Source organism: Ursus arctos, unplaced genomic scaffold (genome assembly GCF_023065955.2).
Source record: "Ursus arctos isolate Adak ecotype North America unplaced genomic scaffold, UrsArc2.0 scaffold_32, whole genome shotgun sequence".
Classification (NCBI taxonomy): domain Eukaryota; kingdom Metazoa; phylum Chordata; class Mammalia; order Carnivora; family Ursidae; genus Ursus; species Ursus arctos.
Window position 1 is genome coordinate 79,238 of NW_026623008.1, and position 7,733 is coordinate 86,970.

Below are 7,733 nucleotides of genomic sequence, written 5' to 3' on the forward strand. Positions count from 1 at the left end.
TATTCTCCTTTCTCTACATTCTAGCCAACACTTGTCAGGTGTGAGGTCATGTTTCATTTTGCTTTTGATTTGCATTTCCTGGATGATGAGTGATGTTCAGCGTCTTTCCATGTGTCTGTTGCCATCTATATGTCTTCTTTGGAAAAATCTATTCAGACCCTCTGCCCATTTTTTCATCGTTTGTTTGTGTTTGCTATTGATTTACATGAGTTCTTCATATATTTGGATATTAACCCCTTATCAGATACATGATTTGTAAATATCCTCTCCAACTCCATATGTTGCCTTTTCGTTATGCTGTTGGTTTCCTTTGCTGTGCAGAAGCTCTTTAGTTTGATGTTGTCCAGCTAATTTATTTTTACTTTTGATCCCTTTGCTTTTGTTGTCAAATTTAAAAAAACATCACTGAGACCAATGTGAAGGAGCTTCCTGTCTATAGTTTCTTCTTTCTTTATGGTATCAGGTCTTACATTCAAGTCTTTAATCCATACTTAATTTTTGTGTATGGTGGAAGAAAGTGGTCCAGTTTTATTCTTTGCATGTTGCTGTCCAGTTTTCCCAATACTATTTATTGCAGAGACTGTCCTTTCCCCCATTGTATATTCTTGCCTCCTTTGTAGTAAATTGGTTGAGCATATTTGCATCAATTTATTTCTGGGCTCTCTATGCTCTTCCATTGATCTATGAGTCTATTTTCATTCCAATATCATACTGTTGTTACTATATTTCTGCAATATAGTTTGAGATCAGGGAGCATGATGCCTCCAGGTTTTTCTATCTCAAGATTGCTTCAGCTATCTAGGGTCTTTTGTGGTTCCATTCAAATTTTAGGGTTGTTTGCTCTATTTCTGTGGAAAAGTATCACTGGAGTTTTGATTGGAATTGCATGAATCTGTAAGTTGCCTTGGGTAGCATGGACATTTTAACAATATTAACTCTTGGGGCACCTGGGTGGCTCAGTCAGTATCTGCCTTCCGCTCAGGTCATGATCTCAGGGTCCTGGGATTGAGCCCCACATCAGGCTCCCTGCTCAGTGGGGAGTCTGCTTCTCCCTCTCCCTTTGCCCCTTCCCCCATCTCATACTCGCTTGTTCTCACTCTCTCTCTCTCTCAAATAAATAAAATCTTTTTTTAAGTATTCACTCTTACAGTCCATGAGCACAAAATATCTCTCCATTTATTTGCATCTTCTTCAATTCTTTCATTACTGTCTTTTAGTTTTCACCTTCAAATCCAAAACAGGTTCCATGAGCATGAAATATATTTCCATTTGTTCGTGTCATTCGCAGTATCTTTCATCTATGCTTTTATAATTTTCAGAGTACAGATCTTTCACCTCCTTGGTTAAATTTTTTTCCTAGGTATTTTATTCTTTTTGATAGAATTGTAAATGGGATTGTTTTCTTAGTTTCTGATACTTCATTATTAGTGTACAGAAATGCAACAAATTTTTTATATTGATTTTGTATCCTGCAACTTAACTGAATTCATTATTAGTTATAACAGTTTTTTAGTGGGTTTTCTATATATGTCATCTGCAAATAGTGACAGTTTTACTTCTTCCTTTCCAATTTGGATGCATTTTATTTGTTTTTATTGCCTAATTTTCTGGATAGGACTTCCAATACTGTGTTGGATAAAGTGGTGAGAGTGGGCATCCTTGTCTTGTTCATGATCTTAGAGGAAAAGCTTTCAGCTTTTCATTGTTGAGTATGATGTTAGCTGTGGACTTGTCATGTGTAGCCTTTATTATGTTGACATACATTCCCTCTATACCTACTTTGTTGAGAGTTTTTTTTTTTTTAATTTAAGTGCATGTTGAAATTTGAAATGCTTTTTCTGCATCTATTAGGATGGTCATATAATTTTTATCCTTCATTTTGTTAACATGATATATCAGATTGATTGATTTGTGAATATTGAACCATCTTTGCATCCCTGGAATAAATCCTGCTTGATCATGATGTATGATCCTTTTAATGTATTACTGAATTCAGTCTGCTAACATTTTGTTTGGGATTTTTGCATCTATATTAATCAGAGTCTGCTTGTCCCTCTCCCCCGCTCCTCCCCTCATTTTCTCTCCCTCTCTCAAATAAATAAAATCTTTTTTTACAAAAGTCTGTTTTGTCTGCTATAAGTATAGCTATCCCAGTTTCCTTTGGGGTTCCATTTGCATGGAACACCTCTATTCATCCCTTCACTTTCAGAGTGTGTGTGTGTCCTTATATCCAAAGTGAGTCTTATAGGCAGCATATAGATGGGTCTTATTTTTTTATATGTTTAGTCATGCTATGTCTTTTGATTGGAGAATGTAGTCCATTTATACATAAAGTAATTATTTGATAGGTGAGTGTACTTATTTCTATTTTATTAATTGTTTTGTGGCTGTTTTTGTAGTTCCTCTCTGTTCCTTTGTTCTCTTGCTCTCTTCCTTTGTCCTTTGATGAATTTCATTAGTGCTATGCTTAGACTCATTTCTCTTTATCTTTTGTATACCCACTATAGGTTTCTGGGTTGTCATTACCATAAGGCTTACATGTAATAGCTTACATTTTAACATTCTATTTTAACTTGATAACAAATTAAGTTTGAATGCATTCTAAAGCTCTGCATTTCTAGGGGCACCTGGGTGGCTCAGTCAGTTAAACGTCTGACTCTGAGTTTTGGCTCAGATCATGATCTCAGGGTTGTGAGATCGAGCCCCACAGCAGGTTCCCAGCTCAGCATGGAGTCTGCTTGTCCCTCTCCTTCTGCTCCTTCCCCCACTCTCTTTCTCTTCCCCCCACCCTTGCCCTCTCTCATAAATAAAAATAAAATCTTTTTTAAAAAAGAAAGAAAAACATTTCTAAAGTGTTCTAAGTGCCAAAGACAAGGTTGAGTACGAGGCTTGTGCATGGGGACATGGAAGAGTCCAAGTCAGAGAGAGATCCAGGGAGAGGGGTATCACAAGCCACAGACAGCATCACCAGTGACCAAGCCCAGAAAGAGCTTAGCTATGGGCTAGGGGGACCTGGAATTTAGGCCAAATGAGGGGTCTGTCAGTGAGACAGATGTGGCTCTGGACTAAACCACTGCAGCCCGAGTTCCCTCTGTTTTTGCAATGTTCTCCCAAGCAGTGAGAATAAGGACCATGCAAAGCCACCAGGGCTCATGGATGAGCACTGTGCCAGCCGCCCAGGATGGTCCAAGTCCCAGTGGCCCCAGATCCTGGTCTCACAGTTTTGTGATTTGAAACAAGGCCTTCTATCCCTCAGAGCTTCATCTGCTGTGTCAGCAGACTCTTCTCGGCAGCCTCGACACTGGGAAGAGCAGCAGAAGGGTGGTAGGGCCTACCCTAGGTCACTGCTTCTCTGGAGCCAGAGCCTTGAAAATACGAGTGTGGAGGCCCCTTCCCACCCTCAAACCTGTGAGGTCCAAAGAGGCCCCTGCTCCCCCGAAGTCTGGTGAGGCTCCAGGGTTACCTGATATCCCTTCCCATCACCCAAGACACCAGGGCCCCTGGGGCTTGGGGGTGCTGGGCCCATGTGCCTGCTTGCACCTGCCTTTCCTCCTCCAATAATACCTGGATGACTGAGGGGCTCCCTACTCCCACCCTCTTCGCGTCCGTGTCCTGTCCCTAGATACCACAAGCACTTGCCTTCTGTCCCTGAGAGGGCGCCCATCCCCATCCCTGGTCCTGATTTCCCAGGGTGGACCCGCTGTGGGTCCTTCGCGAAGGAGCACAGCGCCGCCACGAGGGGGCGCTGCTCCTCCTTGAAATGCCGTTCCAACCCCTGGATTTCCCGCACACTGCTGAAGAGTTCCAGAAGATAAAGTGGGAACGAAGGGGAGCAAAAAGGAAGCGGCGGGCGGGGGGGGGGGGGGGGGCGATCATAGCAATGGCCAGGTTCCCAAAATTCTGGTCTTATTCTAGACCCCAAATTCACAGAAAGGGGCTCACGTTCCAGAAAGTATCTGCCTATAGAAATTTGGTTCTGACATCTAACCAGATCCCCCACTTCTGCGTTGGAATTTTGTTGCCACGGCGTGCAGGTTTGGCCATTTGAGCTCATCTGGGGACCAGCCTAATTCCTAAGACTTATAGGGACAGCAGGGAATAGAGGAAAAGGAGGCTTTGGAATCAGCAAAATTTTCCCCAGTAAGCACCTGAATGTCCCTGAGCAAGTCTCCCACTCTCCGTGAGGGTATTTTGTCATAGAGAGAATAGTGCCCCCCAGAAGGGTTGTGAGAGCCATCAGAGGCAGTGTATACAGTCCTCACCCCACCACCAGGCAGCCTGACCTCTCCCACCCTACCGGTAAATCACTGCCACCTGAAACCACCGTTCAGCTGAGAAAACAAATACATAAATAAGCCAGGTACCGCTCCACATCCACAAGAATAGAAATAATGTTTTTTAAAAAGGAAAAGAAAAAGAACAAGTGCTGGTGACAATGCAAAATGGTGCAGCCACTGAAGAAAACAATTTGGTGTTTCCTCAAAAAGTTAAACACAGAATTGCCGTTATGATCCAGCAATTCCACTCCTAGCCGTGTGCCTGCCAGATAACTGAAAACTGGTATCGAATACATATACACGTACGTTCACTATTCGCAACGGCCAAAAACGGAGACAACCCAAATACCCACCAACTGATGAACGGATGCACAAACTGGGTTAGATCTATCCACACAACAGCAGTGGGAGGGAGGGAGGGGAGGAGGGTGCAGGAGCGGAGATGAGCGGGACGCTAGTCCTGAGCAGGAGACAGGATCCTGTTCAGCTTCCTCCACTGTGACTTTGGCCAAGTCCTTAGCCTCTCGTGCATCACCTGGGCAACACGGTGACTGATGTGAAGGGACAGCACAGTGCCTAACACACGAGTAATACTAGTAAAACCAGTCCTTGTTACTGGTGTGTCATTCCTGCTATCCGTGAGGTTGGGAGGAAGGACAGGAGAGCAGATGTGGCTGCAGAGAACCTGGGGGGACAGGGCAGGGCGGTGTATGGGACCAAGGAATGAGGGGTGGTCTCCTCCCATCCAAGTACTAACCAGGCCTGACCCTGCTTAGCTTCCGAGATCAGAGGAGATCGCCCGTTCAGGGAGGTATGGCCGTAGACAAGGGGTGGTCTCCTTAGTGACTGGGGAGATGGCACTGACCACAGATAGGGCCAGAGGACCCAGCTGGGCCGGTCCTGTACTGGCAGCTTGCTGAGGCTGCCCACCAGCACTTCTGTCTGGGCAGTATAAGCAGGCCCCTGGGACACTCCAAGCTCCGAAGGCCAGATTCGGGCCCTCCCCCACCCCGGCTCCGCGCCAAGCACCCAGGCTGAATCACCTGGGATCCGAGCAGCCAGTCCCCTGGCCCGCCTCCCGACCCGGAGGGGGACGGAAAGGGAAGGGTTAAGCTACCGGCGCGCCGGGCTGGGGGTTGGAAGGGGGAGCTGCCGCCGCCGGCGAGTCGTCGCGATTGGCTCGGCCGCAGGACCTGGGGGCAGCTGCGGGCGGACGGCCGCCCAGACTTCCCGGACGCGCCTGGCGCCTCCGCTGCGCCGCCGGCGGCCTCCGGGGACGCGCTGCCCGGCTGCCTGGGGACAGCTCTGCTCCTGCGCCAGACCCCCACCCTCCCCCCAAGTCTCCCGCCCCCGTTGGGGGCGGCGGGGACTGTCTTTCTCGGTGCTTGTCAACCGCGGTGACAGCGAGGTTGTCAGCGCGCTCCAACGCGTGCCGCTAGGAGGGCGCCCACCAGCCAGCCAACGGTCATGCCCCTCCCCGCAGACTCCTGTAGGGCTGAATGTGTTTGTCCTGATGTCTAGCCATGGGGCAATCTGCCAGGTCCCACGACGCTGGGGGTAGGAGCTGACCCCCTGGCTGATCACACCTAGGAAAAAGCCTTCATTCCCCTTCCCGAACCCCAGGAACTTCTCATACCATACAAATAGGGGCAGACTTGTTCCCTGGGCACCCTGCGCCTGCCAGCACCCTCCCGTGCAGCCCTCAGCTACCCCACCATGGCTAGAGACCTTGGTGGTGGGTGGGCAGGCCAGCACTCTCCCCCTACCACCACTGGCAGCCACGCAAGCTAGAATCCTAATTGGAGCTGGAAGAGGCTCCAGGAAATCCAAAACTATAGGCTCTAAATGTATATGACGAGTGTGGATAGTGTTGGTTGTTATTTTGGAAAGGTATGCTCATGGTAGTGAGATGGACACTGTTGAAAAGGGCTATCGATTCAGAGAATTTCACTGCAAATAGAAGACAAGGTAAAGACTAAGACGAGAAAAGATTATGGAGGTTTTCAGAGAAAACTTTTCTCCACTTTCTCTGTCTGGACACTGGAGCCACATACCTGTGCCACCCCAGTAGGACCTTGTGGGCCTCAGCCCTGAGCAAGATTTGGGGGAAGGACTTGTCCACTTCTACCTGGGCCTTGCCTCATTTTCCTCATGGGTTCCTGGACCTAGTGTTCATCCTCTGCCTCCCTAACCCACTCCCACCCTGGCCCTGCCAGCCACTCGATCTTGGCTCCTCCCTCCTCATCCCACTCCAAGGGTGCTCCCCTATAAAGGGCAAGCATCTTCTTCCAACCTCCTCTCCAAGGGGAGGGAGGCAGTGAGGCGGTCACCTGTCCCACTCCCTCATCTATCACCCTGAACTGTGTTTCACGATAAAACTACTCACCCTCAGCCAGTGATAAATGAAATCAGTCTGGAAGCGACCACACAGAGTGGGGGTGGGGGTGCCCCATTTAGGGTTTCTGGGCTTGGGAGAGGGAAACCCGGGTGAATTGTCTCTGTTAGCACATCGCCTGGTGAGGGCCAAGTTAGTGGATTTGTGGACCTAACGTGCACTCTTGGTCAAAAGACGTATGTGTGTGTGATTCTGTGTGTGTGCTGAGCCAGCCTGTCCGCCTTGCAGAGTAGTAATGGTGGGTGGGGTGGGGGCTGAGCCTTGAAGCAGCTGGGATGCAGAGTCCAGGCAAGGCTGTAGAGAGAAGAGGCTATATCCCCAGAGGAGGGGCTGGAGGGATCAGAAAATTGTGGTGAGCCACAGAATGGGGTGCTGAGGCGGAAAGGAGGAGGGGCTGGGTGTCTCTGAGCTTTGGCTGGTGCTGGAGAAGGAAGCAGGCAGCTCGTGAGCGCAGAGGCAAGATGACGGTGACAAAGCAGCCTCCAGCAGCGTCAGAAGTCAAATGAACCCTTGCCCATACTAACTGCAGCCTCTGGACTTGAGGTGTCCAGAGGTCAGGCAGCTCTCAACACCAGCTCCAGGCAGCAGGATGATATCCAACGGCTCCTCTGAACCCTTCTGAATCCCCTGCTTTCTTCTGCTTCAGCCCAGGAATCCATGAGAACTCCTTAGCTGATGACTCAAGGGTTAGTTAATAATCAAATGACGAGCTCAGGGGCAGGCCTTGGCCCGAGCAGCTGTGGGCCCCTTTGCTAAAGCACAGAGGTCCAGAGGACCAGACCTCAAAGTTGCTCGGCCACCCGCCAGCTGTCATCTGTAAAAGGAGGTGGAAAGAACACCTGCTGCACAGGTTGCTCTAAGGGCACTCAAGATTATGCTTGTGAAATGCAGAGTCGTTGTGAACTTACTTCCAAGGCCTCCTGAGGGCTGCCTGGCCCCTGGGGTAGAGAGGAGACCCCTCTGGGGCTCACAATTCAGGTAGGACTATCGGATTCCTGTGCAAGTTAGATCCAGAGTCAGAGCTCTGGAAATGCAGGGAAGTGTGCTCAGAAGTTCGACAA